The following is an 11,037-nucleotide window of genomic DNA, read 5'->3' on the forward strand; positions in this document are numbered from 1 at the left end:
AACAATTTGTGAATGCTCAGTGCATTTTGCCCTGCCACTATAGGATAGACAGTACAGTCATATACAAAACAATATTATGCAAAACAGAACAATTTATAATCCAGCAAATGCTAACAATCGAACAGAATTCTGTTTTATGCACAGCATTAGTAGATGCCTCAAACACAAGCAAATTTGCTTTCCCTCACAAGATAAACTTGCACTACACCGAAAAAAAAACATACTAACCACAGTAAGCAGCCATAATCAGCAAAAACACACTAGGCAGTGTATATAATACATATTGCAGATTTATGATGATAAAATTAAAAAGTTTTCCTTTCCCACATCCAAGCTACCATAATTAAAATCTCATCCCATATCATTACAAGCTATAGGTCCCCCCATGACACAAGAAGCCCGTGCCATGGACTTGTGTACAAGAGACACTCCATGCTCATCCCAATGCAATATTCATGGGTGAGCTTAACTACCCAAAACAAAAATATACAGGCCTAGAGATTTCTGGACTTTAACAGAAAATACCCTTGAACAGCTAGGCTGCATGCCCACCAGGGGCACAAATTTCCTTGACTTGGTCATTACAGGCATGGTGGAATGATGCACTCCTCCTAGTGTAAAGTTCTAATTAGTCATGTCAGGCCTCAGAACACTGTCATTTTGAAATAAACATGAAGCCTGGGCCCCCACCTAACTCCAGAACATCAAGGTGGACTAACACTTACTAAGTAATAGTCTCAAACTTCCAAGCCACCCCCAACCCGGAGAACCAAGATACATATGTGAAATTTTCACAGAAATCTTGTATAGTCCTTTAAATAGCAGTAGAGAGACAGCAGAGTCTACCTGAAATAAACAGCACAACCTCCAAAAAAAAGCTGCCTTGGTAGAATGCCATTATAAATAGGATGTATAACAAAATAAATCATGTCCAAAACCAGGAAGGGTGTTGTCCAGCACGGTAAACACTCCTTCATCAGTCTGAATATGCAGCTTGGAACTAATAGTGTCCACCAAAGCCAAATTTTAGATAAAAACACCCCTCCAAAGCCATGGACAATTTTAAGGTTTTCTACACTTATGTCTGCAACTTTAAAGGCAGCACACAACAATGGGCCAAACTGACAGTGAAGGGAACCACATATATGGAGCCAGGGGATATACTAAATCTGCCATAATAATACTTTTTTTTTCCTCCAATTTTATCCCCACAGTCCCCCCCCCCCGCAAGGCAATATCTTCCAACATTTCTCCACTTTCAGTAGCAAAGCCGGTCCTCACTGCACTCTCTGAGGCTAAGAAAACTGCTTCAGTAGGGCCTGATTGTATCACAGTACTTTTTTTTTTTTAATTTCTCTTTAAGTCTTTCGGGTTTCTAATACCATGATGTGAAAGGACCCCATTCCTATGTCAAAGTATGACTAAAGTTCATGAAATTAGTATTGTTTCAATCTTTGATATTAGTCAGAAGTGCTCTTCACAGCACCTGCAATGTGCCCTGTAATGACGACTCCTGTAATTCATTCAGTTACATGAATCGGTAACATATCTAAGTAGCTCAGTCAATTTTTTTTTATAAGACCCATTGCTCCTGCTACTATTGGAACTGTCTGGGTATCCTTCTTCCACATTGCCCTTGTTTCTGCATGCAAATCCTGGTATTTTATGATTTTGTGTCTCTACTCAATACACTGTAGTCAAAGTGTGTAGAAATTTCAATGATCAATGCTACTTTTGTCTTCATTCATGACCACTATATCTTGTTTTCTTGCATCCTTTTTTTTTTTTTTCTACTGTTGGTAATGGGTGAGCCCATGTGGTAAAAATAAACATTTTCTATAATGCTTTGTGGCTCATGTCTCCAATGTTTTTCAGCTACTTCATTATTATGTTTGCACAATCCCCAGTGCAGCAGTCTTGCCGCATTATTATGCCTTTTAGTATACAGTCCTTCTGCCATTAGTATATCACAACCAGCAATAAGATGTGCAATTGTTTCCAATTCTGTTTTACAAAATCTACATTTGTCTGTTTCTCCCACATATTCAGTTGGCTTTTGTAAACCATCAGTATGTAGTCTATTTTCTTGGGCTGCCAATATTAACCTTTCGTCTTTTGGTTTAAATTCACCTCTCCTTAACCATTTCTGTGTTCAACCCTGATCAACATGAGGTTGCTCCAAGAGTTTTTTATACTTGCGACTATATTTATGCATTTTCCACATTTCTTGCTTCTCATCTGCTCCATCTTATATCTTTCTTTTGTTTTTTTGGCACATTCAGTTGCTGCCTCATCTTTATTTTCTGGTTTAATTTCCATTCCCACTTGACACCGAAATATGCTTCTGCTAAACTAAGCATGGAAGTCATCTTAGACTTATTCCCCTCATGTTTTAAAACTTTCACTAGGTTTGGGTTTTGTATGGTCAGTATGTAAGCAGACCCACTACTGCAAATCTATACATGTAATCAATTTCGAGGAGGCCCATACCTCCTTCAGAACATGGAATATATAGTCTTGGCATACACTGATTTTTATAAATTATTTGATAAGCATGAAACATCCTTCTTGTTTTCCTGTCCAATCGACCCAACACCTTTTGGGGCCAGTCAGTCACTCCAAAACTGTAAGTTATGACAGGGATAGCAAATTGTTTTATAGCTTGGACTTTGTTCCTAGATGTCGGCACTGATGTTCTTCGTGTTTCACTGTTGCAGTCATTACATTTGGGTTATCTGCTTTGCAGTAGCCCTCAGTTGGCCTGATTAACAAAGTCTTGGGTCCTGCATCGATCGCTGTCCCTTCTTCCATGACTTCAGGTCATCAGGGGTATAAAACATGCAGCCGATGCCATTACATCAGTCTTTCTTGCCGTGCGGTGCCCGAAGCAGAAGCAGTTCGCAAATGCCGGTCGGCCGACTCCTGAAATTTTCATTTTCGAGTTTCAGAACTGAAGTCTTCAACTAAAGCTAAGTACCCTGTTGGGGAAACCTTTTTCTTGCTCCTTACCGATGTCAGTAAAAGTTAATAATTGCATTACTTGTGACAGTGAATACACTCGAACATCTACATTTATGGTAAGTGTACACAACTGTACTTTTTCAGTATTAATTTTAGTTTTCTAAAATATTCCTCACTAAGTTTTATTCACATTTGTTCATGTTTTCTTGTCAGATCTTCATCAGTTCCCAAGTATTTGTACACACTAGTTCTTTTATATCACATTCCTGTCCCAGGCTGTTTTCTTGGTGCTGCAGCTTTCCTGCTTTAAAGGTTGCTTTTGCACATTTATCAAAACCAAATGACATTCTTATGTCAGAAAATGTTTTGACCACTTGCAGTTGTGCTTTCAGTTCCGAATCTGATGAATTATACAGTTTTAAATCAGCCACAAAAAGAAGATGAGGAATCTTTACACTGCCGTTTTCTGGGAGGCAAACTGTAGCCATTACCTAAACTGTTAAGTAGACAGTTTAATGGGTTAAGGGGAAGACAAAGCAGCAGTAGTGACAGTCACCCTGGAATTTCCCCCTTTGAATTTTTATCCCTAGAATAGTAACTTGTCCTTTATCATGGCTTAACAGCAAAGGGTTTTCCACTGTTTCATGGGCGCTATACTGTAATCGATCAGTGTAGGGTGTATCTTATACATTTTTAAGTAGTCTTTTATCCATGATGTGGGATACTGTCAAATGCTTTTTTGTAGTCTATCCATGCCATACTTCGAGTCTTCCCCTTTTTACAGTTCTCCATTATAACTTTATAAACAACAAATGATCCTTTTGGTCAATATGACTTTCTTCTGCTACCCTTCTGTTCTATTGCTATGAATGAGTTTTCTTCTAAATGACTATAAACTCTGTCAGCATTAGTTCCAGTGTATAGTTTATATGTTGCCAGGGGGCAAGTTACTGGTCTATAGTGTTTAGGATAGCTTGTAGGTTCTTAAGTAGGAGTGTTTTACCTGTTGTTAACCAGGTTGGTGTCTGTTTGGGATGTGCATATAAGTAGTTCTTACTTATGGCTAAATCTTCATGTAAATATGTTAATACTTTTAGCTAGAAGTTTGGTACTGCATGTAGACCTGGGGTTTTTCAATTAGGAACCTTTCTTCACTTTGTTTCCATTATCTGGCAGTTACTTTATCACAATTCATATCCTGTACATCTGAATTTCTTATTCTTTCGTTTACTTCTGTCCATTCAGCATCTTTATGTTCCACAGGATCTTCATAGATATTTCTCCAAAATGTATCTTTCTTTTTTGGTGGTATTTCAATTCCCTTTGCCTTGTTTCCCAGTTCTCTATAAAACTTTCTGGGTTGTCAATAAATTGCTTGTTTTGTACTTTTCCTTTATATTTATCTGCATATCATCTAAGTTTTTCTGCTTGTGCTGACACTTTAGTTTATTATTTACGATAGTGCACAATAGATCCTGATCTGTTCTCATACTGCACATTGCTTTTATCATGTCTATCTTTGAGTATTTTTGTAGATCTGTGCAACACCCAATTGACCTACATTTCATTTGACTGACAACTCATTTGACTGACTTCCATTTCACCAACATTTAAGACATAAACTTGTGGGTTTTCCTTCACCTGTAACTTGCTTGTGATAAAAAGAATTACTGTAACTTACAGTGCTGACTGTTAGAATTTTGATAGTCATGTAGAAAGTAGTGTTGTAGTGTTTCTAAACGTTTGTCTGTTTACATTTTTATGGGAAGTATGTAAAGTAATTTGGCAATTGTTTTCTGTGTTCCCAGCAGTAGTGGGGGCGTGTAGAGTACTGTAAGACAAGTTAAAGGTATATGCCCTTTCCCCACTGTAGTACGATCCTGGAGTTAGTATATATAATTAGGGTGGGTGTGAGGGGCACAGCCCCCCACCTAGTTTGGTTGTACATTGTCCCGTTTCTGTTATCAGGGTAAGTAGTTTTTAATTTCTGTAAAGGGTTAGTTATTGGTGTTCTAAGTAACAAAACAAAAAGTTTGCTGTTCCACACAACACAAGCGCACCAACAACCTAAAAACCTACACTACACCTTACACACAACTATCTATGCACTAACCTTAACCCTAACTCTAAGGTCCGTCACTATCGCACACGTACCTTACCCGCACCCTAACCCTAGCTCACTTAATCTGCCCCTAACCCTCAAGTCCCTCACTATCGCACACTTACCTTACCCACACCCTAACCCTAAATCCCTCACTATCGCACACTTACCTTACATGCATCGTAACCCTAAATCCCTCACTATCGCACACAAACCTAACACGCACCCTAACCCTAAATCCCTCACTATTGCACACTTACCGAGTCGTGCTCACACATTTCCCATGTCAGTGTTTTCGCTGTCGGGATTACGAGTTGTCGGTTATCTGCTCTGTCAGTCTTCTGGCGTCGGTGATGTGATTGTCGCTCTTCTGAGCTTTCGGTCTAATGTAGGGAACCTATATATATATATATATATATATATATATATATATATATATATATATATATATATACATATATATATATATATATATATATATATATATATATATATATATATATATAAATATATAGTTGTATACTCCTCTCCTCTACTCCCTTTATGTTCTCACCCTTTTTGGGTTTTCCTTTAGTACCATCATTGGTATTTGCCCCTTTACTTCAGGTAATCTTATCTACCATTGTTGGTAGATCTTGTCTCCTTCCTTTCTTTCCCTTTCACTATTTTTTGTGCATGTCTGAGTGTATTTTATTGGGCATGTTTTTGTTTTTTGCCCTTGACTATCTTGATATGTCTGCTAAACTGTCCATGACTGACAAACTGTCTAAAGGCACATCAGGATTTAAACATTGCCAAGACTGTGATAGAAAGATGCCCAATTCTGATGTGCATCTTTTGTGTGTCTATTGCTTAGGTGCACCTCATCTGGATTTGGACTGCATCTTATGTAAAGGGTTCAGTCAGTGAACCTTAGCAGAGAGCAGGAATAAGCTCTTGCTTAAAGGACTACTTAAATCCTCTTTTAGAGAAGCCTCACCCAAGGTGCACACAAAACAAGACCTACCAAAAAAGAAAAGTCTTTTGATACCGACTTCACCCTCACTTCCAGAGACTCCTAAATGTAAATCCCCAGTTCCGCACTATTCAGTACCAATGGCTAAGGTTCGAAAACTTCAAGATACTGCCTCCTTGGCACCATCAACTTCACTAGTGCCATAAATACCCTTGTTGATGCCAGCTTCTATAGGTTCTGGCTCAGCACTGACTTTGCCTACTGTTCAGCAGAAATTTATATCGGCATCGATACAGCCACAGCCCACCCTCTCAGTGCCAAAGCTTATATTGGAAATACCCAGGACAAGGTATTCCCCAACTATAGACCCCTACGTGGGACAACTAACTAGTCCATTCCTTGAAAGACCAGTCTCTCCTTCAGCCTTTCAGTATGGTCTTCCAGGAGTCTTTCAGTTTTGGATGTTGTAAGGATGGTAGATTAACTGTTGCTGGGCAGAGGTATTCCTGCCCTTTCTCAGGTCCCTCTCCCATATGGATTTGGGGATATTTTCTCCCAGGACTCCTCCTTATCCTATTAAGAAATCTTCCACAACTCCTACGTATCCTATTAAGAAATCAGTACTGCAAAACTAAACCAAGGATATACCCTTTGAGCCTGAAGAGCAGGCACACAGATCTAGTGGGTTAGGTGTGTCCACCTCAACACCGGAAGTTGCTCTGACATCATCGGTTCCTACCTTGGAGCCGACTGACTCTCGGGGCTGAGACCCTCCTGTCAGTTCTGTGGTTTCTGGGATGCCACCTTGTTTGGGTATGGTGCCAATCTCAATTCCAGAAACTTTGACCATTTCAGGTCCTTCCTTGGCTCCAACCTTGGAGGCCGGTCCCTCAGAGAGGAGTGTGACCTTGGTTCCAAGGTGATCCTTCTTGGTTCCGGGCTCCCACTCCTCTTCAGGAGTACTGCCTTTCAGGTTATGGAGAGGGCCTTAGCCTCCACGGGCTCCCAGCTGGCCCCACCCACATTAGAGTGCCATATTTCCATTTCTCTGGTCCAGAGTTGACAACAATCTCTACAACAGGACAGCAAGCACTGAAGCTTCAAGTTGCCCAGTTACAGGGCCCATCCTCTTTTGAGTCCTCCCCAGAGATTCCCACCAAAGAGCCACCCCGAAAGCGAACATGCAAGAGGAAGCATCTGCATTCCCTGAAGAATCCATAATGGATGACACAGATTTTGACAAAGGAGAGGGTACCCCATGGTCACCCCCTAAGATGTTTTCTTTGGAGACATCCTAGAAATTCTGAAACAGAGGGATAACTAGAAGTCCCAAGACCCATCATCAGAAGAAACCATGTACTTTTAAGCCTTTGGTGCCCGACCATCTACCTCCTGGGTGTCCCCACCCACTAACGACCTTGTCATGCTAGTCATGCAGCGAACTTAGAAGGCTCTTGATGCCATAGAGCCCATTCCCCAGAGACCTGACAAAATATCTGCACCAGAAGACCATCAATATTAGGCAAAGGGTTTGCTAGTAGATGCCATGGTGGTGGTGGCAGCTGCCACCAAAAAGGAACTAGCCAACAAGAGTCTTTCTGTTCATCCTCCTAACAGGGAGTCTAGGATGATGGACAGGTTTGGAAAGCAAGTCTATACTTCATCAACCTTCACACTTAAGTCCTTGAACTTTATAGTACACTTTACTAGACTCCAGAAAGACCTAATTAGGGAATTATCAGAAACTGTAGCTGGGCCCGTGTCCAGCGAGGGTACAAGATAAGGTCACCTGGCAGCTAGCTAGCTACCCTAGAGTCTGTATCAAACTTGTCCCTGTGACTCATCACCCATGCAGTCGAAGGGATGACCAGAGCAGCAGGTTTTGGCGTTACCATTAGGCAACATGCCTGGATGTGCTTGTGTAACTTCTCAGAGCCCTTAAAGGCTTCTTTTGTTTTGGCCCTAAAGAAAAGGACACAATAGCCAGGTGTGAAAAGGATGGTAAGACCCTGTCTGTCATAGGCATTCATTTTTCCACCCCTCAGCAGTCTTTCTCCATGAATTAGAGGAGTGGGAAAATGTGGCTCAAGAAGTCCCAGGGACATTTCCGTGACACACGTGACACCAGCTCCCCTCGAGGCAGAGGAGGGAGTTTAGATGGAAGACATTGATCAAGACAGGCAGAGGTGGCCTGTGAATCTTGCTCTATTATTTAAAAAAATATTCTTATCTCCTTCTCTTTACCCCTTATAACAATTAATTCTTTAATACTGCATATATTTATTCATTTTCTCCCTTTGTATACTTTTCTGTTTTTCACTACATCCGGTAGCTTAATTCCTTGTAGTACTTGTTGCAGGTTCCTTTTTTTTCCCCCTTTCTGTATGAGAAGTTAAGTAACATGTACTGTAAGACTGCTTTTCTGTTGCAGAATCAACCCCTGTACTCTACTGGACAGAAAGAAGAGTTCATTAAAAAATAATAAAAAGGAGTGTGATGATAAAACATTTTTAATGAGCTGTTAATGGCATTTCAGTCACCCAAATACAAGCTATGACCTTTCAAAAGGATGAAATCATTAGTGCATTTAGTCTGTGAGAGAAAGCGACAGTAATCTGAATGTTATTGCTCCTCATTTGATCCGGTTGTGGATGTGTCACATCCGAGGTCTGACTCTCTTCTGCACCGATGGAAATTAGGTCGGATCTCTCTTGTGTGGACCCATATCCTTTGTCAAAAACTACTGGCTCTCCAGGTGTGGTTCAAGTTCACAGACGTTGCAGTCACCTTACTGCTCCGTCCTGGTGGATTTGAGCATTCACAGTCATCTCCTTCTTTGGACCTTTGTCCAGATTTTCTTGTGTGCAGAGGTTGACAACTATGATGGAAAAATTTCGGATTCATTCTTTTTGGGTCGGGGGTTTGGAGGCACCTTCACATCCTGGTCCCCCTTGAATCAATTGGATATGCTTGTTGCCAGATCAGAGGGGTTCAGCTGATGTCCTTTCATTGGATCCTGGACCTTAGAATTAGACAGGTGCAGTTCTTGCTCCACATAGGGTTGCAAACATTTCATCCAGCCAACTTGGATCCACAGTTTAGGACATCCTTGAATCCTCTCAATTGTCCACATTTTTGCAGAATGTCTTCATTTGTGCTTCATAATTTTGGTATGTTCCTTCTAAAACTTGAGGTTCTCTGGAAAATCATTGAGGATTAAAGTTACTAAATAATGACAGAAGTTTCAGTTTCAAAGCTCATACCTTTCAGAAAATGTATGCTAATGCAAAGTGTTATCAACTTTCTAAGTTTATAAGAGCAATATTTAAAAATGTTCCCATTTTTGGGACTTTATCCCCGTTATTTTTGGCTTTGTCCAGATTTCTTGTGCTAATAGGTTGAGAGGTATAGTTTTCACTGTTACCTCATCTGTCCTTGGGACTTTGGGTGTGATGGGCAGACAACTGACATACTGAGAACTAGAAGATTTGGAATTTGACTGTTGCAGATCTGAAACCTTTTGGAGCCTTCTTCAGATCTTTTTTTTTCCCTTGAGTATGACAGCTTGGATCATGTGATATTTTGTCCCTTGTCTTGTGCATCTTTCTTGGATCCTAAATCTTGGATTTGATGAAGTTGAATCACAGTGTAACACATGCTCTGGGTCCTGTCTCTCCATCCCCTCTCACCCAACCCCTTTGGAAGAATGTGGATGGGTGATATGGATGCTGAGCACAACTGGAGTCCAGATGGCAATCTTGCTGGCTAGGCTGGTGGGATGGAACATAATGTACCATGAGTGGCAACAGTGACAAAAATGAAAGAGGAAACTAACAGAGCAGAGTTCCACTGTCTGTCCTTTGGGCGGAGAGTCTGTGATGGCAGACAGATTTGTAGGGTGTGTTTATGCTTCAGAGATGTTTGCTCTTGGATTGCTACATTATCTGACACACTAGCAGGACTGCAGGGGAATCTGGTTGGGCAACTGTCCAGGTCTCTGTCTGGTGTTGATCCCACTGAGGCTCAACCTTCAATGGCTTTTTTCATCTAGCTATCCTTCAGGCTGTATCAACTTTGTCAATAAGCCTTGTCTCACGTTCTCCAGAAGGTGCCTCAAGGACTGTAGTTTCAGATATCTCCCGGAGGCATGCTTGTGTGTGTGTGTGTGTGTGTCTTTCTTCAGAGCACTTCAAGTCTTCGTTGTAAAGGATTTCATTCAGGGATCTTTCTGATTACCTTCACAAAGTATGACACACACTCATGATGAGAGACGAAATCATCCAACATCCCCCTCCCCCTTAGTGAATGCTTGTGATTCAGAATTCTTAAGATTTTATTCTAAGACACCTACAGAGGTAGTTTTCCCTGAGACAGTGTGGAACAATAATAGAAGGCGCTCTAGCCCACTAACCGGGGGTCTAGGGATTTTTTTTCTCCCCAAAAGACCTTTTCATTGCTTTTGAAAGAGGCCCGATGGTCTAACTCTAGGACAATTTAGTGGCCACCTATCCTTGTACATTAGAGACTGACTAAATATTAGAAAAGACAGTTGAGTTTAGAGAATTATCATCAGTAGTTATGTATCCCTTTTTCCCACCTCCTCCATCTTTAAGCAAAGTCTTTGATGTTCTACCAGGTAAAATGGAAGAATCTGCACTGAAGAGTGCAAAGGCTGCTAGGAAAGAAATTCATCCAAGAGTGGTCCTACTGGACCATTTGTTATTGGGAGCTTGGGCTCCAGAGAGTACACAGGACCAGAGACCAATTTTGGATCTTGGTGTGTTGGAACAAATCAGTTAGTGACACTGTTTTTCAGTGTGTTCATGATTCACTCAGTCCTGCCCTTTCTGAACAAGGACTGTTGGGTGAGATCCATAGTTCTTCAGGATGTGTGATGTCTCATAGAAGTGAGCAGATGATCCAGGGAAGACCTCTACTTCCGGAAGACAGTTTTCATCAGTTCAGTGGTCCTCCTTTGACCTATTCACAGCTCCAGGAAGCTCACCAAAAAATAGAGCAT

Source organism: Protopterus annectens, chromosome 9.part0, assembly GCF_019279795.1.
Source record: "Protopterus annectens isolate FY-2018-M chromosome 9.part0, PAN1.0, whole genome shotgun sequence".
NCBI classification, from domain to species: Eukaryota; Metazoa; Chordata; order Ceratodontiformes; family Protopteridae; genus Protopterus; species Protopterus annectens.